The 23,187-nt window shown below is 45.6% G+C and overlaps 1 protein-coding gene across 1 annotated transcript in view; it reads right to left on the reverse strand.

Moving 5' to 3' along the window:
- The window catches only part of LOC147692003 (cytochrome P450 2F2-like), an 803,876-nt gene extending 785,327 nt beyond the window's left edge, over positions 1 to 18,549 (reverse strand). Inside the window, exon 1 of the mRNA XM_086938296.1 lies at positions 18,423 to 18,549. The gene's annotated coding sequence lies outside the window, so the exon portion shown is untranslated. The remainder of the gene's footprint in view (positions 1 to 18,422) is intronic.
- Between the last annotated feature and the right edge of the window lie 4,638 nt (positions 18,550 to 23,187).

Here is a 23,187-nt window from a genome sequence, read left to right on the forward strand (position 1 = left end):
TCAGTCATTGTCGCTTAAGTTGCCGTCAGCAGTGGCTTGAGAGTTAGCAGGAGAGGATCAATGTGACCGGACTAGTTTCTTTGCGAAGGCCAAAGCGTCCTTGGGACCCGGGACTGGCTCGCAGTTTAGCGGGATATGCCAAGGAGTACGAGACGTCATGCTTTTGGAGGATCCATTTCACAGGGAGGAACTCACTGCGAGAAGCCTGCACCGCCATGGTGTAGACGGGGTAGAACGACAAGGAGCTACCCTGATGACGAATGTTGCCCTTCTCCCTGGCCACTGGAAGAATGGCATTGTGGTCCCTGAAGTTCAGGATTTTGGCAATGATTGGGCGAGCCGGCAGGCCAGGGCCGGGACGAGGACCGTGGGAGCTGTGAGCCCACTCAACTATGAAGATCGAGGATAGGACATCGCCAAAAATTTTGCGGATGAGCTATTCGAAAAAGTACTCCTTTTGCGAGATAATGGTGGATTCGGGCACACCCATGATGCAAAGTTTGCTCCTACGGGAATGCGCCTCCAAATCCTCAATTTCATTCTGAATCAGCTCCAGTATCTTATCCATCTGAAGAAGCTTTTGGCAATCCTGAGTGGCGGCATCTTCAGCATTAGAGACCCTTGTTTCAACATGCAGCAGGCGAGCATCATGAGAGTCCACACAGGCCTTGACCGTGTCCAGACGGGACAACAGCTGCTCAAGCTGGGCTGCAATGCCCATGACTGTGGATTTGACTTCCAACATGATGGACTTAAGATCATCCTCCCGTGTTAAGGCCATCTCTTTAGGGGCGGCAGGGTCACCCCCATCAGTGACCACACCATCCTGGCACATCTGTCAGCGCTGATCAAAGGGGATCTTGGTTATTTGGGGTCAGTCTTCCCCATGGCCAGCCAGAGGCATGTGAGGGAAGCAGCCAGGCAGCAGGAGGGAGGTTGTAGCTGGGGGGTAAGGTGGCAGCGCCCTGGGGTGTGTGAGATGCATCCCGGGTGAAAATGGGTGAAACAGGCAGTCAGGGCAAGGAGGCAAAAGTGGAGGCCCTCAGTAAACAGTCACTCCTATGGCAGGCCTTATCAATCCTGAAGGCAGAGTGCTTGGGTTTGTGTGAGAGGGTGCCCCTGCATGAGCAGGGCCCCTCTGCAGCGGTTGGAGCCTATTCTCTGAGGTTGTTCTGTGATGCAGCCAGACCATATACTCTTAAGTGCATTATAACCTCAAGGTAATTGCTAACATTGGAATGGCTGCATGGAAACATGTTGTGTTTGGTGTCAAACAATTTGGAATCCTACCCCCCCCCCGCCAGTCCTGGCAGCAGGGGTAGAATTCCACCCTTCTAGAGGGAGAAGACATGTACACACTAGTCTGCCCGGTAATAGTTTAAACCCCAGCATCACAAAATGGATACTGCAGCCACAGACACGAGTCTGGCCTCCTGCTGCTGAACGAAACTCTGGCAGGGAAGGCCTGGACAATAGGTTTCATGTCACAGGGAGGTGTAACCACCTCCCAGACAGGCTTTAGTGTATTGGGGCTGGGTGGGTGCACTCTCAGATGCTTTGATGTCTGCACTAGAGGCATATTTGGTGTCCCTGTGCATAGCCCAGTAAAAATCGGTTGCAGCGGTTACCAGCCCCTGCTCTGGCGCGAAACTGGACAAAGGAAATGGATGTAGCCACCCCTCTTTCCAAACCCTCCCATAGGTGGGTCCACAGAGTATGTCCAACCCCTTTTCTCTGTATAAGTAAGGGAACACTGGCAACAGGACTTTAGATTAAACCTGGATGAAACACTGCTACTGAATCCTTTAACTTCGATGCTCTACTCAAGACTAGAGGACGGAAGAATCTCCCTTGGAGTCAAGGAGTGACTCTCCTGTTCAAACAGGCACCAACGAAGTATCTTGCCAGTCTGCATTCTCGAAGCTCCCGCCAGACTCCGCAGTATTTGAAACACAGGACATAGACTTCCAGACTTCTCAGAGGCCGACACGAAATTCCAGCAAAGCTGAGACCCGCAGCCCTCAGGTGTGACGTGGGACCGGAACTCCTGGACACTGTGCACATTTGCTAGTCCATCAACTTCCCGAGCTTTCCCGAAGTTGTGCATTAGGTTACTTGTAGCCCGAGCCCCGAGCACCAACTGCACCAAAGATTATGGGCCTACACTCCACGAGTGTTCCGTGGACCTGCTTCTTGCATTTCAGCTCAAGGTTCCTTCACGATCCCTGGTCCGTCGCCTGGTGGGTCCCCTCAAAGGCAACTCTACTTTTCCTTGGGCTTCTCTGGTTGCTCCAGATGTGCCCTGACTCCCCACCAAAGCGTGAGTCCCTCAGACCTTGCTGGTCTGCACCAAAGCCAATCTCTGCTTTCTGCACGGGTTGCTGTTGCCAAAGCTTGTTGGGTCCAATCTGGGCACCGATACCGCAGGACTCGACATCCTTCATGAGACAGCTCGAATCCAGTGCCTGATCATCCTCGGCACATCCTGGTCCTCGTGACTGAAGAGTCAAGCTTCATCTTCGTCACCTACAAGCACCCAACATCGGTGGGCATCCACTCATCGCCTTCCTGGTCGCTGGCTAGTGACCCAGACTCTGTCCCCTCTGCTTTCAGGTTCTTCTCATTTTCCATCCAGGCTTGGATCACTCCGAACACTTTCCACTTGGTCGCCAGCAGCACTTTTGCAGCACTTTTGCAGCAGATCGCCATTGAAATCAACGACGAAACCCGACATCAAAAGTCACCTATGCACCCGGCTTCCCTGGGTGAGGTAACTCGAGTACTCCAGTGCTCACGTGGGTGTTGACTCTAGAATCTCCTAATTCTAAAGGGGTTTGCTCCAAGTCCTCTTCTAAGTGTCCTTTATCCTAAAAATTCCAACCGCGACGTTCCCCATAGAAGTTAAGGGTGATTTGCGGCTGTGTTTAGACACTGCACGCGTCCCCCGTGGGGTCCCCTGTGTAGGAAGGCGGATATCTGACTATGGTTACCCCCAAACTTTTTGCCTGGTGTTTAGCTGGTTTTTGACATAGTTGGCCTGGGATCCTGCTATTCAGGGCCCCAAGCTAATTGCTCTCTCCTTAAAATGGACTCCATGTACCTTAGGTGCATACACAATTGGAACTGGTTCACCTTAAAGGCCCCTGTTACAGTGTGCCATAGGTACCCAGGGCATAGGTGTAGCCAAGGCCTACCAGGGGCTGCAGCATGTATTGTGCCACCCCTGGCCTGGTCTCCATATTTTGACACAACTGGCTGATCACTCAGCTGGGGTAAGTTGGTGTAATCACCTCTTGCTTAGATATAGTATCCCTATATCTAACCTTAACTGGACACATGTTAACATATAAGCCATTCCTATGGAAGGCCCCTGCAATCCTGGGGTCAGAGTGTGTGGTTACATGTGAGATGATGCTCTAGCATGAGCTGAGACTGTCTGCAGCTGTCGGGAACAACTCCCTTAGCTGTTCCGGGGTATTGCCATACCATATACTCTTAAGTGCATTATAATCCTCGCGGTTATATGCTAACTTTGGTTTGGCTTTATCAAAACATGTCGAGTAAGGTGTCATACGATTTGGAATACTATCCCCTCAACAGTTCTGTCGACGGGGATAGCATTCCACCCTTCTAGAAGGACACGACATGTACATAGCCTTAACCCCGGTTAAAGTTAACCAGAGCCTCAGCATCACAAAATGGATGCTGCGACCACACACACAAGTCTGACCTTCTGCTGCTGGGAGTCCTTCCAGCGAGGGAGGCTTGGACAAAGGGTTTCCTGCCTTGGGAGGTGCGAGCACCACCCCAGACAGGATTTTGTGTATTGGGTAGGACAGGGCTGAATAGAATCAGACATGCCCGGGGCACACAAGGTGTCCCCGTGCATAAGCCAGTCCAAACCGGTCCTGGGACTTTCCAGACCCAGGCCTGGCGAGGAGCTGGACAAAGGAAAGGGGGTGTAACCGCCCCCCTTCCTGGTCCCACCCAGAGGAGGGACCTAGCAGGTGATCCACCCCTCAGATTGGGAATAAGAGTGGGAGCAGTGCCATATCACCTCAGATCATCCTGAATCAACTTGAAACTAAGAAGACGACTGGACTTCGACATTCTGCTGCACAGAAGACTGAGGAGCATCTCCCTTGTGGCCTAGGAGTGGTCACCCTGTGAACACAGGCACCATCCAGCAACTCGACGCCTGCTTTGCCGCCGCCTCCCGCCGGAGCCGGAGCCCAGAGCCTGACAAGACCCAGACTCCCAGACTTCTCACAGCCCGATCCACAGTCCCTGCAAAGAAGGGACCCGTGGAGGCACCGAGAGACGTGGGACCGGACCTCTTGAAAGACCCCCGAGAAGCTGACTGCGCAGCATCCGAGGCACCCTCGACGTTGTGCTTTGGGGACTGAGAAGCCCCACCACCGAGCAGCCCTTGCACCGAAGATCAGCCCCCCAGCATCTTCACGATCTGCGTGGGGCCCTTTTGCATTGTGCCACTTGATGCGCCATCCCGGCCACTTGCCACGTGGTCAGCGGCCATCTTGGCAACGAAACCTTCAAACTACACTGCGGGTCTGGCTGCTCCAGACTTGCCCTTACTCCTGTAAAAGGGAGCACCCGCTCTGACCTTGCTGGTCCGAGTGATAAGCCTTTTTCTATTCCTGCGTGGCTTGCATTAGCCAAGGCCTGTTTGCTCCAATCAAGTTGCCGACACCGCCAACAGCGAGAAGCCTGCGTGCGACAGCTTGTGATTGACTCCTGGACGCCCTCGACCTCTTCGTGTCCACGTGGCTGCAGAGAGAAGCTACACCTCATCACCTGTTTGCACCCGACATCGCCTGGTTCCAACCTGGTTCCACTGTAGTCACTGGCTAGTGACTTTGAACATTGTCCCCTCTGCTTTCAGGTCTTCACAACTTCAGATCCACCCTTGGATCCACCGGAACTCTTCACATCGAGCTGCCTGCAGCATCTTCAGCTCCAAGCACCATCGACCAGCGTGACGAAACCCGACACTACTTCGACCCTATGCACCCGCGTCCTGTGGGTGAGGTAACTCAGCAACGCTGGTGTTCCCACACTGGTACACACCTCTAGTGTCTGTGTCTTAAGTTTCCCTCCTCTAGGTCACTCGGAAGGTTCCTAACTAACTAACTTTATAACTTTTACGCACCATAGACATTGCATTGGTGAGTGCGTGCACTTTAAACACTGCACCCGAGTCCGGCGGGCCTTTCCCGACTTAGTCACTGCTAGTCCCGATCAGCTCCAGCGATTCCCAAGGCCCTAGGCCTATTTCCTTTTCGATTGGTATCTCTTATACCACTTTCTTAGTATATGGTTTAGGTGGCCCCTAGGGCTCATCCATATTGTGCAACTTTTGTGTATTTCAACTGTGTTTTGTTTTAACGCTTGTGCTTCTGTGGTCATAAAGAGTCCAGGGGATTTGTAGTTAATAAATATATATATATATTTTCAATGTATATCTGTGTGGTGACCTTTCATTTGGTATTCAAGGGGGTTGTATATGGTGAAACAGCTTGCTTCACATGCCTTTCAGAGTTTAGCCTAAGACTGCTTTGTCCACGCTACCACTAGGATAGCTGGTCTATAAGGTTGACTTACAACCAATCATCATAAGGGTTGCTTGGCATGGTACAAGGTGATCACTAGAATTAGTGAGCATCACATACCAGGCCAACTTCTCACATTGATGAGCAGCGGATTGGGATCTGAGCTTGCTGTTTGTTTTACCATTACAATCTTTGAGAATATCATTTGAAAGATCATACAGGTACCTGCTAGGTACATATAAAACAAGACTAGTATACTTGAGTTCTACTGAACTTAGTTGTTGTAGAGGATAGGGAGTAGCACACCCTGACTACAACTACTAGATAGGTTTAGTAGGTAAACACCAGTGTAGGTAGATTGCAACATATCCACCCACACTAGAGCAATGTCTGGAGCAGAGGGTTCCACTGGGAATGTCTCTGTTGAGAGTGACCCTCCAAGGGCACCATCCAAATTTGCTATATTTTCCTTTAAGGAACTAAGGCAGCTTTGTGCCTTAAAGGGTCTGAAGACAGGGCCATCCCCTACTACAGACCACCTTAGAGAGCTCTTAGACCAGTCTGAGGCTCTAAAGACCTCTAAAGCAGACCCCACAGGGAATGCTGAAGGAGGCTCTCCCACAGAAGATGACAATACTGATACCCCTGTCCCCATAGTCCTGGTAGATGAGGAGGAGGAAGAAGAAGAGGAGACAGAAGGGGGGAGCAGTGATTCTGATTAGGGCAGAAATAGCCAGGTGCTAGTCAGCAGGCTTAGCCAGGCTAACTTAAGTGTATTTGGGACTGAAGCAAGGATGACCTTGCCCAGGCACCCAGGTGGACTTAACCAGGAGCGTAGGAGGAGGAGGAATCACTCAGGTGACTCCAATACCTCCCAGGCTTCTAGAGGTTCTCATGGTCACTCCAGAAGGGAGATGACTAGCCCTCAGAGAAGGGAACATGAGGCCAAAATGAGAGAGGCTGAGCTTAGGATCCAGAGACAAGAATTAGAAGTTGCCCTGGCCCAAGAGAAACTTGCTAGAGCAAGACAGCCTAGAGAGAGTGGGGTAATAGAACCCACTGGTGGCAGCAATATCCACAAGGATAAAGACAGGTCTTTTGATACCAGAAACCTGAGTAAGATTGTGCCCCCCTACAAAGCTGGGGATGATATCCACAAATGGATGACTGCACTTGAGAGAGCCTGCAGAGTACAGCAGATCCCTCAGGATCAGTGGGCAGCAATCTTGTGGCTCTCCTTTGAAGGTAGAGGCCGAGACAGACTCCTCACGGTTAGTGATGGGGATTCTAGAAACTACATGGTTCTGAAGAGTGCTCTGATTGATGGGTTAGGCTTAACCACTGAACAGTACAGGTTAATGTTCAGAGACACCCAGAAGACACAGACTCAGGACTGGTCTGAATTTGTTGAATGTGCCACTAAGGCTCTGGAGGGCTGGTTGCTGGGAAGTAAGGTAACTGACTATACAGGATTGTATAATTTAATTATGAGAGAGCAAATCTTAAGTAATTGTCAAAATCAGCTTCTACATCAGCACCTGGTTGACTCTGATCTGACCTCTCCACAAGAATTGGGTAAGAGGGCAGACAAATGGGTCAGAACCAGGATCAGGCCTAAGAACCAGGGTGGTGACCAAAAGAAAGAGACTACCAGGCCTCAAGAGAAAGGTGGGGATAAATCCAAAGAGAAGACTTCCCCAGGGCCCCAAAACTCCAATGGAAAGGGGGGGGGGGGCCCAGAACACTTCCTCTACAGAAAAAAAGCCTTACTGCCCTGCCTGGAAACAGGTTGGACATTGGAAAACAGACAGCTGTTGTCCCAAGAATGGCAATAAGGAAAATATACCTCCAAGTAAGGCTCCAACACCTCCTGTCACTGTTAACAGTGGTCCCCCAGGTGGTGGGAGCACCCCCAAGAATTTGGGTGGGTTTACTTTTGGAAATCAGGTGGATTCTGGCCTAACCAGGTCCCCTAACTCAGATACTCTTGTCTATGAGACTGGCATGGGGTTTGCCAATTTCACTGCTTGCCCAAACACTTTGAGCAAGCATAGACAGGAGCCCCTCATCAATGGTTTGAAAGTTGAGGCCTTCAGAGACACAGGGGCTAGCATCACCATGGTGGCTGAATGTCTAGTCCCCTCAAGGCAACTTTTACCTGATGCCACATATCAGGTGACAAACATTGATGGCATAGAAACCAATCATGGTGGAATCACCACTAGTATGCCAAACGCACTACTATTGTAAAGTATATCAATAGAAACACTGTGAACCGTGCTTAAATCAGGGTATCCAAAAGTCAATTAAATGCAGAAAAAATTGTCAATGTACACTTTTTAAATAAAATTGTCGATTCATTTTATATATTCATGTACTTTGAAAATAATCAACAAGCATTGATGAATTCAATGTTAATTCATACAAAAACAACAGAGAATAAAACTTTGCTTCTAGAACTAATTGACACTATCACAACTACTAAACAAAAAGGCCCAATGCATTTCGGGAAACTCCCTTCTTCAGGGGCACTGTGAAAGAAATCAATATGAAAACATGATGTCAACGATCTGCATACATCACTATGAATGTTCAACATTTGCAAAATAATTAAATAAACACAAATACATGTTCAGGATTTACTGAGAAGCAGTTCTAGATAAATAATTAAAAACAAGGAATCACATAGTGCGAATCACATTATGGACTTATTGGTAGGTCAAACTGAACTCAAGTAAGTGACTGATGAAGAAAAGAAAAGAGACCCCTAACAAGAACCTCCACCATGAATAAAACGTGCTTAAGAGGAAAGTTATTTAGTGAACTCAGATTCTAAAGTATATCTTTACCACAGTTGTGAAAGTTGTGACCCCCAGATAAAAAATGAGATGTGATAGACTGGTACTTTCTAAGCGTACTTACTTCTTGGAAAAATATTTATCTTTCATGGACAAGAAAGTGTCCGTGTTGGGAATACGAGAGATAGTGTCTGTGAATGCGCAATATAGTACTGGTACAACCTGTAGAGGAACACATACCTCTGGTTAAGTGATTAACTCACTTAGCGGTACACTAACTGTTCTATCCACGAAAAGCGTGAACTCTAAAAGAATAGTTGTAGCTATAATCCCCTGCTAGGCTTGATGTTATCAATACTATATAAATCTGTTGAAAACAAAAACAATGAGGGTGAACTCTAAAGAATAGTTGTGGCAATAATCCCATGCTAGGCTTGATGTTTTAGATACTATATAAATCTGTTGCAAACAGAAACGATGTTGAGAGTCTAAAAACGATTACCAAGTGAAAAACGAGTAACTAGGAAGTGACAGATACCCATGGACTCACCAAGTATAGAACGAGTAGCTAGCTTCTATAGTGTGCCTGATGCTTTTCTGCCCGGAACTGTCAAATGAATCTGTAATAAACAAATATAAACCTATGTAAGTGCTGAAAGCACTTATAACGTTGAGTAGACAACAGTTTCTCTAAATTGAGGATAACCTCTCGATTAACCACTCACCGGAACTTGTAGACGCAAGTCCGTATGAAGTTCTGTACTTGTATGGTCGCAAACCGCGCTCTAAAAAGAAGAGTCGCAATAAATAGCCAATAATAACTCCCTGCGGAAGCTGCTCTTACCGTTTGGGAACAGTGTACATCCTTGTCAGCTAGGTTTCACGGACGAAATACACGAAGGAAACGCGAGCCCGAATAAAAAGGTGCGCGAGCTCCCAATGCTTGGGTAGGAAAGTGAAAGAGGACTACAAAAATGCGCCATGTTTGAGTGGTGTTATCTCTCGTCCAAAGGTTGCCCCTTTCGTCCATGATTCCGAATCAAAAAAAGGATATATTTACAGAAGTTCACGCTTTTCGTGGATAGAACAGTTAGTGTACCGCTAAGTGAGTTAATCACTTAACCAGAGGTATTTGTTCCTCTACAGGTTGTACGAGTACTATATTGCGCATTCACAGACACTATCTCTCATATTCCCAACACGGACACTTACTTGTCCATGAAAGATAAATATTTTTCCAAGAAGTAAGTACGCTTAGAAAGTACCAGTCTATCACATCTCATTTTTTATCTGGGGGTCACAACTTTCACAACTGTGGTAAAGATATACTTTAGAATCTGAGTTCACTAAAAAACTTTCTTCTTAAGCACGTTTTATTCATGGTGGAGGTTCTTCTTAGGGGTCTCTTTTCTTTTCTTCATCAGTCACTTACTTGAGTTCAGTTTGACCTACCAATAAGTCCATCATGTGATTCTCACTATGTGATTCCTTGTTTTTTTAATTATTTATCTAGAACTGCTTCTCAGTAAATCCTGAACATGTACTTGTGTTTATTTAAGTATTTTGCAAATGTTGAACATTCATAGTGATGTATGCAGATCGTTGACATCATGTTTTCATATTGATTTCTTTCACAGTTCCCCTGAAGAAGGGAGTTTCCCGAAATGCATTGGGCCTTTTTGTTTAGTAGTTGTGATAGTGTCAATTAGTTCTACAAGCAAAGTTTTATTCTCTGTTGTTTTTGTATGAATTAACATTGAATTCATCAATGCTTGTTGATTATTTTCAAAGTACATGAATATATAAAATGAATCGACAATTTTATTTAAAAAAGTGTACATTGACAATTTTTTCTGCATTTAATTGACTTTTGGATACCCTGATTTAAGCACGGTTCACAGTGTTTCTATTGATATACTTTACAATAGTAGTGCGTTTGGCATACTAGTGGTGATTCCACCAGATGTTGTTTTCTAAATAGGCTGGCTGCCTTCGACCAAACAGCACACACACACAGCTTAAATAGCTGAACTTCAGAATATTTTAGTACACAATAAGGAGTGCGCAGGCAATTTCTACATAGAAACCAATCATCCCATGGCAGTAGTCAATCTTAGCTGGGGAGGTGTCACTGGCCCAAAGAGAGTGGCAGTGTCAGTAAACTTGCCTGTAGATTCCCTACTTGGTAATGATTTGAAAATCTCAGCCTGGGCTGAGGTTGAACAGCAAACCCATTCTAGAATGGTAAATCTCCATGGAAAGGTTAGTGGGGCTGTGATGGCCACAGCCCCAATCCAAGATGTCCTTCCTGAAAAGGTTGGGAGGGCTGAGCAAACCTCAGCCCCATCTTTAGCTAACTTCCCTCCTGAAAAAATTAGCAGGGCTGTGATGGTAACAGCCCATACCCAAACTGAGTCTCCTCCTGAAAAGGTTGGTGGGGCTGTGATGGCCACAGCCCAAACTCAAACTGATACATGGGTAGTGAAGCCTGAAATGATGGATCACTCCACACAAACTGAGAGCATGGAGGAGGAAGAGAAATCTCCCCCTCACCAGACATTAGGAATGGATCAGCCTCCTCAGGGAACTGATCTTACCCCTGATGAAGGAACTGTCCCAGAGGTTGTTAGGCCTAGCCTGACAAAGCCCCTGATGGCAGTGGACCCTTCTCAGTTGGGACCCAGTCTGGAGCAAGTAACATGCCCCTCTCTACCTTGCCTTACTCAGCCCAGGGCTGCAGAGGACAAGAAGGACAGTGAGACCCAAAGGGCCCCCTTTCAAATAAAGTACCCCCATCAACAGATTAGGGGCACCGAAACTAGTAGCGCTAGTGAGGTGGAAACTTTAAAAACTCCTGAGGGAGCCCCCTTAAAAGTAGTTAGGGACCTCCCACAGATGGATTCTGTTGGGCACAGCCAAACCTGGGACCCTAAGGCCCCAAACCTGATCTGTCCCTCCAGTAAGCCAAACAGAGGGACCCAGCCTCCAGCTTTAGGTAGCCAGAGGTTGACCCTGAGAACACAGTGCAACTCAGTCAAAGAAAGAAAGGCACATATGGTGGAGAGTGATTGGAGGAAGTTGAGTCCTACAGGGGAATCTCACTTCAGTACTCCATCCCAACACCAGCCTTTAACTTTGCAAAGACACACCACAGGTAGAGATTCCCTATGGTGGAGACCCTCAGATACAAGTAGGGTGAGGGATTGCTTAGTGGACCATGAGACAGGAGGTTACCAAGCCAGAGCTGGTACTTCCTTATATGGCCACTTAGGCAATATAGGCTTACCTGGCCAAGGATAGCCTTATCTCCTTTCGTTTGGGGGGGGGTTATGTAGGAAGGTGGATATCTGACTATGGTTACCCCCAAACAGTTTGCCTGGTGTTTAGCTGGTTTTTGACATAGTTGGCCTGGGATCCTGCTATTCAGGGCCCCAGGCTAATTGCTCTCTCCTTAAAATGGACTCCATGTACCTTAGGTGCATACACAATTGGAACTGGTTCACCTTATAGGCCCCTGTAACAGTGTACCATAGGTACCCAGGGCATAGGTGTAGCCAAGGCCTACCAGGGGCTACGGCATGTATTGTGCCACCCCTGGCCTGGCCTCCATATTTTGACACAACTGGCTGATCACTCAGCTGGGGTAAGTTGGTGTAATCACCTCTTGCTTAGATATAGTATCCCTATATCTAACCTTAACTGGACACATGTTAACCTATAAGCCATTCCTATGGAAGGCCCCTGCAATCCTGGGGGCAGAGTGCGTGGTTACATGTGAGATGGTGCTCTAGCATGAGCTGAGCCTGTCTGCAGCTGTCGGGAACAACTCCCTTAGCTGTTCCGGGGTATTGCCATACCATATACTCTTAAGTGCATTATAATCCTCGCGGTTATATGCTAACTTTGGGTTGGCTTTATCAAAACATGTCGAGTAAGGTGTCATACGATTTGGAATACTATCCCCTCAACAGTTCTGTTGACGGGGATAGCATTCCACCCTTCTAGAGGGACACGACATGTACATCGCCTTAACCCCGGTTAAAGTTAACCAGAGCCTCCGCATCACAAAATGGATGCTGCCACCACAGACACAAGTCTGACCTCCTGCTGCTGGGAGTCCTTCCAGCGAGAGAGGCTTGGACAAAGGGTTTCCTGCCTTGGGAGGTGCGAGCACCACCCCAGACAGGATTTTGTGTATTGGGTAGGACAGGGCTGAATAGAATCAGACATGCCCGGGGCACAAGGTGTCCCCGTGCATAAGCCAGTCCAAACCGGTCCTGGGACTTTCCAGACCCAGGCCTGGCGAGGAGCTGGACAAAGGAAAGGGGGTGTAACCGCCCCCCTTCCTGGTCCTAGAGGAGGGACCTAGCAGGTGATCCACCCCTCAGATTGGGAATAAGAGTGGGAGCAGTGCCATAGCACCTCAGATCATCCTGAATCAACTTGAAACTAAGAAGACAACTGAACTTCGACATTCTGCTGCACAGAAGACTGAAGAGCATCTCCCTTGTGGCCTAGGAGTGGCCACCCTGTGAACACAGGCACCATCCAGCAACACGACGTCTGCTTTGCCGCCGCCTCCCGCCGTAGCGGGAGCCCAGAGCCTGACAAGACCCAGACTCCCAGACTTCTCACAGCCCGATCCACAGTCCCTGCAAAGAAGGGACCCGTGGAGGCACCGAGAAACGTGGGACCGGACCTCTTGAAAGACCCCCGAGAAGTTGACTGCGCAGCATCCAAGGCACCCTCGACGTTGTGCTTTGGGGACTGAGAAGCCCCACCACCGAGCAGCCTTTGCACCGAAGATCAGCCCCCCAGCATCTCCACGATCTGCGTGGGGCCCTTTTGCATTGTGCCACTCGACGCGCCATCCCGGCCACTTGCCACGTGGTCAGCGGCCATCTTGGCGACAAAACCTTCAAACTACACTGCAGGTCTGGTTGCTCCAGACTTGCCCTCGCTCCTGTAAAAGGGAGCACCCGCTCTGACCTTGCTGGTCCGAGTGATAAGCCTTTTTTGAGTCCTGAATGGCTTGCATTAGCCAAGGCCTGTTTGCTCCAATCAAGTTGCCGACACCGCCAACAGGGAGAAGCCTGCACGCGACAGCTCGTGATCGACTCCTGGATGTCCTCGACCTCTTCGTGTCCACGTGGCTGCAGAGAGAAGCTACACCTCATCACCTATTTGCACCCGACATCGCCTGGTTCCAACCTGGTACCACGGTAGTCACTGGCTAGTGACTTTGAACATTGTCCCCTCTGCTTTCAGGTCTTCACAACTTCAGATCCACCCTTGGATCCACCGGAACTCTTCACATCGATTCGCCTGCAGCATCTTCAGCTCCAAGCACCATCTACCAGCGTGACGAAACCCGACACTACTTCGACCCTATGCACCCGCGTCCTGTGGGTGAGGTAACTCAGCAACGCCGGTGTTCCCACACTGGTACACACCTCTAGTGTCTGTGTCTTAAGTTTCACTCCTCTAGGTCACTCGGAAGGTTCCTAACTAACTAACTTTATAACTTTTACGCACCATAGACATTGCATTGGTGAGTGCGTGCACTTTAAACACTGCACCCGAGTCCCGCAGGCCTTTCCCGACTTAGTCACTGCTAGTCCCGATCAGCTCCAGTGATTCCCAAGGCCCTAGGCCTATTTCCTTTTCGATTGGTATCTCTTATAACACTTTCTTAGTATATGGTTTAGGTGGCCCCTAGGGCTCATCCATATTGTGCAACTTTTGTGTATTTCAACTGTATTTTGTTTTAACGCTTGTGCTTCTGTGCTCATAAAGAGTCCAGGGGATTTGTAGTTAATAAATATATATATATATATATATATATATATATATATATATATATATATATATATTTTCAATATATATCTGTGTGGTGATCTTTCATTTGGTATTCAAGGGGGTTGTATATGGAAAAACAGCTTGCTTCACATGCCTTTCAGAGTTTAGCCTCATAAAGAGACTAGTAGAATGTGTTTAGAATGAATACATATATTTTATATATATACCTGGTGTAATTCTCCTTTCATTTGATCATTCACGAGATTATAGACTGGTAAAACAAGCTGCTTTACATTCCTCCAAGACTTAGCCTGAAGGCTGCTCTCTGCATCTACCACTAGGATAGCTTTCTATAAAGGTTGTCTTTAACCTACCATCAATAAAGGTCGTTTGGCCTGGTGCAAGGTGCCCACTAGAATAGTGGACAGCATATGCCAGGCCAACTTCTCACAAAATGTTATTACCAATTGTCTTTCCAGGCATTTGTGCCTTCCAAATGTAAAACAGTGTGTAAGAAAGAAGTCATTTCCAGAAATGCCCGGTAATTCACATGCTAGTATGGGTACCCACAAATTAAAAAATGCACAAATACCCACTGTTTCTAAATGCCATATCTTGTGTCGATTTCTGAAATACATACGTTCCCTTGATATCTCTGTTTCCCTTTTTATATTTTACCCAATGAATTTCTGTATGCCAAGTACACAATGAAAAACTGTTAAAAGATGCAGCTCAGTTATTGGCTCAGGGCAAGTCGCCTTCTTGGAGAGAACCTACAAGCCCTATATATCCCCGCAACCAGAGGGGTCCAGAAGACATAACAGAATATTGCTTTCACAAATCTGCTATTGTTAGAAGAAGTTGCAGATGAAAAAGTGGACACAAATGGCTGTTTTTTTTCGACTCAATTTCAATATTTTTTTTATTTCAACTGTTACTTTCTATAGAAAAATCTTGATGGATCTCCATAAATGCCACCTTGGTGAATTTAGAATTATGTCTACTTTTCAGAAAGGTATACCTTTCCGGGATTTACCATTAGTTTCACACCCATTTCTATCACTAACTGGAAGGAGGTTGAAAGCACAACAAAATTGGAAAATGGGCTATGTCCCAGTAAAAGGCCAAAATTGTGTTGGGAAAATTTGGTTTTCTGATTTAAGTCTGCCTGTTCCAGAAAGCCAGACATATGGTGATGTTAGCACTGCAAGCCCTTTGCTGATGCCATTTCCTCTGCAGGACTTTTTCCCATTTCCCCCCCAAAAAACAAAGTTTCTCTGTACTTAGGCTAATTTCTCAGTCCTGTATAGGGAAATCCACATTCCCAGGGTACCTTCAAAATCCCAAGGATAGTTGAAAAAAAGGACTCAGGTTTGGCGTGGATACCTTTTGTTAACAACATGTTATGGGGGTCTCAACTCAAACTACCCCAGATAGCCAAGAAAAGGCTTAGCACTGTGGGGAAAGACCTAGCAGTGAAGGGGTTAACAAGAGAGCGGACCTTTAATGGCCGGTTTAGCCCAGCTACAGTGGGCTATAAGGCTATTAGAACATTTCCCCTCATCAGAGCAGAATGTTCTAATTAGTAAAACAAAGGCCAAATCCCTTGTGTGCAGCTGCTGCTGTGCAAGACAAACATTGGAATGTTGGAACTCCGGGCTTTTACCAGCCATTAGAAGCCCAGAGCTATTCCATTGTCTTCAATGGAGCACTCAACATTCTAATGTTCAACTTGTTCTTTAAACAAAATTACAACAAATCTTGTTCCTTGAAGAAACTGCCAGTCGGCCAAGACAAGAGCAAAATATTGAAAATAATTATTTTATGCACTTCGCTAACATCCTAAGCCTAGAAATACTAACAGATACAGCTTTCTTCAAGGTTAGTTTGATGCACATCAGTTAAAGGATGCCAAAATGCAGTAGTGCAAAAATTGTGGAAAGTGCACTGTGTTGTCCTAGAATTCCAACACACACGTTGTACTAAAGGTAACAGTAAATAACAATGGCATCTTATCAGCAGCTGAAAAGTTTGGATGATATACTATTTTAAATTTCAAAAGGCACTTAAGGCGTGCACTGTATAAGGTTGTACTACCCAAAAACAGGTACCAACAATGGGCAGCAATGAAGCCTGAGGGAAATCCATTTAAAAACCACACCCTGGCACAGAAAACCACAGCGAGTAGCACTAGAAGAGGTAAAATGAGGACACATAATAAGATTCCTGTACTTCAAAACAAAGAACTCAAGGGAAGAAGGCATTGATAAAAGATGTACAGAACAAGGACAATTTGGGGGTGTTTTTGATAATGGTCGATGTGGAAAAAACACCAAATATTGGTGGACAACCCTTCCATCCCCTCCGAGCACTATCCCCCGTATTTAGACCACTTCTTCATCATAGCTAACAATATTGCTTATGTGTGACATTTAAAAAAGTGATATTTTCATTGTTTCAGTGTACTAATGAGTGACATTTAACAACCAAATGTGTGACATTTATGGGCATATTTACAAGCCTCTATCTCCACAGGAACGTCCCTTTTTACCGCGTTCCTGTGGCGATAGGGACTTTGCCTTATTTACAAGGCAGCATTAACAGCCAGATTCATGAAGCATTTTTGCGGGCGCAAACGGTGCGAATCGCAGAATTCGGCCGTTTGCGCCCGCAAAAATTGCATTAGAAATTCATCATTGGGTCATGTACTCGCAAATTGAGAAATCGCAAAAAATTGCGATTTTTCAAATTGCGATCACATTTAAGGAATCTCAATTTGAGATTCCTTAAATGATATTCATGACCCAATATAAAATTGCGATTTCGCTATTTTTGGACGCAATTTACCGCGAGGTCAAACCTCGCGGTAAATTGCGAAAACTCAGAAAAATGCATTTAAATGCATTTTTCTGAGTTGCATGTTACACACACATGTCCTTTGGACATGTGTGTGTGCAACACCTGTGTGAAATTACATTTGAGGGGTGCTACAGGGTGTCCTTTGGACACCCCTGGCACCCTTCAAATCGCAATCTTATTTGCGATTAGTTAATTGCTAATCGCAAATAAGGAATCAGTAGGAATCGCATTTTATTATGCGATTCCTACATGAATGCCGTTTTGCGAGTCCTTAATAGCGAATCGCTATGATTCGCTATTAGGGGCTCGCAAAACGGCCCGTTGATGAATCAGGCGGTAAGCTACTTAACTCAGCTTAACATTGCCTCGCAAATAAGGCCCCTTTTCCTGCTATGCTTAGCGCAAAAGGGGAGGGCAATGGGTGTTGCTTTGGGTGTTCCACCCCAACACCTGTTGATTTTTACGCTGACCCCTATTTACAAGGGAGGCATAAATAGGAGGCAGCCCCAAAATTAGGACCAGGGAAAACCTGGTCTTGTCCTAGTGCAACGAGGAGAAATGTTTAATTTCTCCTCGTTTTTGCTGTTTTCATTGTTGCTGCGTTGTGCAGCACACATGGAAACAGCAAAGAGCCAATGATTGTTTATGTACAGAAAGGTCCCCCTTCCTGCCCATAAACAATCATTTAAAAGCCTGGCGAGCGCCTGATCCACTATAAAAATGAGAGTACAATACAGTAGATCATCATAGGATAGTGTCTGGACCTACGAACCTGTTACAAGGCACTCGTTCCTGGGATTGCCTCTTTCGCATCTGTCACCAGAAAGAAAGAGATGCTTCTGGGCTAGGTATTCTGGATCTCAGAACAATAAAAAAATATGGTTGCCCCAGAGCACACTAAATAAGGTCAACCCAGAGGCGCAACTAGAGGAAATCTTCGCACACAAAACCCTGGCTGCACCACGTATTTCCGAATTTACATGAACACGGGGCAGTGTTTTGATACTTCGAAAACAGGACGCAGATTTCTATAGTTTCTTTGGAAGTCGGTATCTACTTTTCATGTTACTGGGTGCCAAGAAGCTTCATTTTAAGCCTAATGCAGCCAGCACGCAATGTACCCTCTTCTCAAAGAGACATTGCCCGACAGACTCTGTGCAACATGGAAAGGCACCGAGCAGTCGAGAGACCCGCTGCACGCCCAGGTGAGAAATGCGCAGCCCTGACACAAATGTCCTACTTAGCGGAGTCGGAGAGCGAATCGAGCGTGATGAAAACACCTGATAGACTACTGGATTGAAAATACACACACTCCTGCGACCCGGCTGTAACTGGTGTCAAAGGGACAGACTCACGCCGTGAGCCACCGGGGTTTTCGTTTCACTCACTCACTCACCGATAAATCCTGGGAAAGTTTCAGTGTAACTGCTGCTGCTCGGCGGCCGTCCGGTCCAGTTTGAGTCGCCTCCTAGTTTCTCCTGGTGCTGTGTCTTCTTCGAATAGTGTTTCCCCTGCTCCGCCGCTCTTTTGGCGGCACCTCTATTAAAGTGGAGGCGCGTCGCCCCACTGGCTGGCAGCAGATGAAAAGATATGAAATATAAAACGACAATACATCGATTTTATTATCATTTTCTTTTTCTTCTACCTCCTGCGGGCTGCCAGGAGCAGCATCATAGGGCGGGGCCCTGCAATGCATGACAACAGTGGGGAGGAGGGGTGATGGGCACTATTAAGTGCACATGATGGTGATGCAGCAAGATTACCAGCTTGGATTACTTTAAAACACCATACTCACCTGGGCCCATAACACATGCATACATAAGCTGATAATCACCGCTGGTGATTAGGACTTACATTTACCTTGTGATAAAATGTACTTTTATACCATTTCTTACCAAACCATATCACCTTAGTTCTCAATTTTCTCTGGTCAATAGATCAGGTTGTTAGCAGAATAGGTAGAAATTACATTTACCTTTATTAATTTGAATGACCACAGACTCGAGAGTGTTTTAAAAGCTTTATCTATGCAAACATTTTGTGAGTCAAAGACCAATACATGTCAAACACCAACTTTTAAGGAGAAAATGATCAAAGTAAAACATAAAGACTTAGTAAAATCTCAAGACGTTGGTACCTGGGATGGGTGGAAAAGGAAACGGTACAAGGACATACCACACAGATTTATATTTACCTAGAATGGTGTGAGGACCAACCCCTGGCCAAGGAGCTGGGAAAGGGACTCCCGAGTAGTCAGGAGCCAACAGTTCAGGACAGATTCAGGTCAGGACAGGTGATCTCTTCTAAGTGCAACACCAGCGTCACACCCCTTTCTGGTACTGCTCTTCCCGATTCTTCCCCATTGTAGATGGACAGGTTCGTCTTCTTCAGCAATTTCTCCAATTTTTCTCTCTCTCCATCTCTTCTCTCTCGATTCTTCTCTCAGAGTGCTCGAACAGCGTCTCTGACCTCTGTGGCATCCGCCGTCTTCTGCGTCTGATGGGTCTGTGACAGGTTGGTGACAAGTCTGACAACTAACTGACTGAACCTACCTTAGTTATGATGGAGCAAGGATTCGCATTTAACGTGACTTGCTTGAATTCAGCCCTCTCGATATAACGTTAATGTATTAAACAACATGTTTGTTCTATTAATATCGCATTTTACATCAACACGGGGTATCTAGATGAAGCTTGCATATGTGTTTACTAACGATAATTTGCTTGCACTAAAAATGGCTGCTGCTCCGCGGGATTTTCTATTGCGCATGCGTCTGTCATAATCACGTGACATGACGTATCTTTCGCTTGGGGGGAATTTCTCGCTTCTGCGCACTAGTATTAAAATGGCTTCTTTGTGTAACCGCATGCATGAAGCTTGCACTGTTGCTTTTGCTAAGCTGTTCGTACTGCTTAACCATAACACAATAGTTAAAAATAAAGTAATGGGAATAGAGTAGAAATAAGTGGTATACAGTACAATCATTTATTCTAAAATTGTTTCTTTTCCACTTTCAAGTATCGTAATCTTTGGGCCTGGGATGATCCGTGACTCCATATTGGATACCTGTACTGCGCAAGTTCTGAAATCCACCGAATCTACAAGCTATGACATTGAACCTCTGCCAACATCAGAATGAACTAAAAAAAATTGTGGGAAGCTGACCCTTTACCTCTGTCAGAGGAAGCTCTAATGTACAAAAGTTATTACAATGTATTTACCAATAGAACATTAATTGTCGGGTGGAATGAAGATGTCATGTGAAAAATAAAATGATGGGCGGGAACATTAATTTAAATTTGAGATGCAGAATGTTTCTTTTGCTATGTTGTGATGACCTCTCCTCCTCTTTTGTCCAATCAAAATTGGGGATTCTTACACTTGCAACAATTGGGGGGTGGTACACTGACCTGGAAAATGGTATAACTAGGGTAGGTTTAGTTAGTTAATTTGTCCGACTTGTCCGAATAGCTGACCTGTCACTGACCCAATGCACTCAATAGGTGATCGAGAGCAGAGGGGCTGCGAAGCACTCTGTCAGAAGATTCGCTGACCCAATCGGGGTCCGGGAAGCTGAGGTGCTGGCGAAGCACTTTGTCAGTGAAATCGATAACCCAATTGGGGTTCTGGCTGTTAGCTGCAGAGAGGGAGTAGCGCAGGCGTTGCAACTGAACTGCGGGTGCCGGTCTTAACGTTTGGTGGTCCGGTCCTGATCCAAATCTGGTTTTCCTTGTCCTGATTCTGATCTGCACCTGCTAGCCTACTGGCAACTGCAACTTTTGGGGTTTTCTCTCCTTTACTGACCCGTGGCCAGGGTTGGTCTTCACAACATTCTAGGTAAATATAAATCTGTGTGGGTTTGTCATTGTATTTTGTTCCTTCTCTTTACCCTCCCAATATGTGAAAGCTTTGATCATATATATGTTCCCTTTTCTTACCCGCCCTATGGTTAGAATCTTTAGCAAAATCGTTTTGATTAACGTGTTCTCTTTCTTACCCTACCTTTAAATAAGGCCTCAAATCGTTTGATTATATAGCATGTTCCCTTCCTTACCCTCCCTTTAAATAAATGCTCAAAATGTTTTGATTAGCATGTTCCCTTTTCTTACCTTCCCTTATTACTAAATGATCGAAATCAGTTTAATACATCTTTTGCATAGTTACATTCTGGTTCTGATTTTTATTATTGAGAGTCTGATGTTTAATCTTTGGATCATGATCATTTAGGACATTTAGATAAAGAGTTTAAAACTTTTCCGAGTCTGTGGTTATTATATGAGTGCAAAATGTTATTTTTCCTACTATGCTAACTCCCTGATCCAATAGGTTACAGGGACCAGCGACAAGGATTGTAAGTCAATGGTATAGGACCTAGTAGGTAAATAGACTGGTAGTAGAGCGAAGGTTACCTGACTAAATTATTGAGTTATTGATTTATGGGCCCAGGTGAGTAAGGTAAAATTATAGGCGGGTGACCTGCGCGCTCTATCAGTTATACTATTCTAAGTGTATGTCCCACCTCCCAATGTTTCACTTTCGTGAATCCCCTACTTACAATTGGACAAGGGATGGGGAGAGGTCATCACACCATACTAATGTAAGGGCACTTCTTTTGGTTCATTGTTCAATATTCCTGCCCCTTAATTTCATTTTCCCATGCTTTATTCCCAACCGCATTTCATATTAATTTAATCTACAATGTATACACATTTTGACTTCTTCTCCTTCCCCTCCTCGGGTCAAGAGGTGGTGTTCCCAGGCGCTTCTCTGTTTAAAGTGTCCTTGGCTGGGTTTCAATGTCACAGCACAGAGTTTGACAGAGTCCAGTGCGCTTGCGCATAATCAAGCATGATGGATATTTCTGTCACCCTCCAGGCCCAAATACGATCTAATAACAAAGTTAAAGAAAAAAATGTTAGAATACAAAAATAAATGAATGCACTGTATACCACTTATTCCTTCTCTAATCCCTTTAATTTATTTTAACTATTTCATTAGCAGTTTAGTAAGACATGCAAGCTTTAGTTTGAACGTAGCATGTGCATTTAGCATGTGAGGTTCAAGCGGCCATCTTAAATACTACTGCGCAGCTGCAAAGATTTCCCACTAAAGCGAAAGACGTCATAGTACGTAGATGCAGAAGACGCATGTGCAGAAGATTCTCGTGTTTTCGGCAGCCATATTAAGCCACTGGGATTACTTGTAAGTAAAGCACATTGAAAAGCTTCCCCTGGATGATGTAAAATGTAGTGAAATGCAATTATTAGTATCCACGAAACATGTTGGTTACATTATTACATGTTATTCAAGAGGATTGCATCCAAGCAAGTTTCTTATGTACGAAACCTTGCTCCATCAATCCCCAATATCTTATAGGCTTGTCACAAGGAGAGGAGGTAGCTATACAAAATGGAATCCACAATATTCTTACACAAATTCATCCACTGCACAGAAAGAAGAAGCACTGCAATAGTCGCCTACTTGCAGATTTAGAACATTTAAACCTCTGAGCTTTAAACAGAAGAATTCCGGATGACACTCCACCAGTTGACTCTTATTACTTCTCTACAACAAGTTCCAAACTGGACTACACCTTTGCTAGTCTTGCTCTCTTCCCATATGTATCGTGGCACAGCATAGGGGATAAGGACAACAGCGATCATCGCCTCCAAGAATTTCAAATAATAGCAACTACAGCAAGACAAATCAGCACGGATGCAACTGTGGGGTTGATCTTTACCTCCAACTTAAGAAGGATTAAATGCACAACAAACAATATAAACTTTAAGCCTGAAGCAGCAATTCAACTTCCCAGTTCACCAGTTTTCATCTCAGAAGACCAAATATATCACGGGGAACAGTTCACTGCCAATTTACTAGATCAATATGCAGAAACATCTTCTGCAGAAAATAACTCCAAGAGCATGGGAAATCGATAAAATTTTGAAGGAACAAAGTTTACAGCAGAAAAATTTCAAAAAATCAATAAATGCAAGTCTGCGCAGGCTGAAAAGACGCCCAGAGAATGCCACTGCCGAGCCTTCTTGAAAAAACAAAGGGCTAAATTAAAAAGGCTCAAATGGAACATCAACAGTGAGCGCAAGATGGCAATTTGGGCAAAAAGTCTATATGACACAAACAGCAACAACAGTGCCCCTTTC

Source organism: Lissotriton vulgaris, chromosome 9 (assembly GCF_964263255.1).
Source record: "Lissotriton vulgaris chromosome 9, aLisVul1.2, whole genome shotgun sequence".
NCBI lineage: Eukaryota > Metazoa > Chordata > Amphibia > Caudata > Salamandridae > Lissotriton > Lissotriton vulgaris.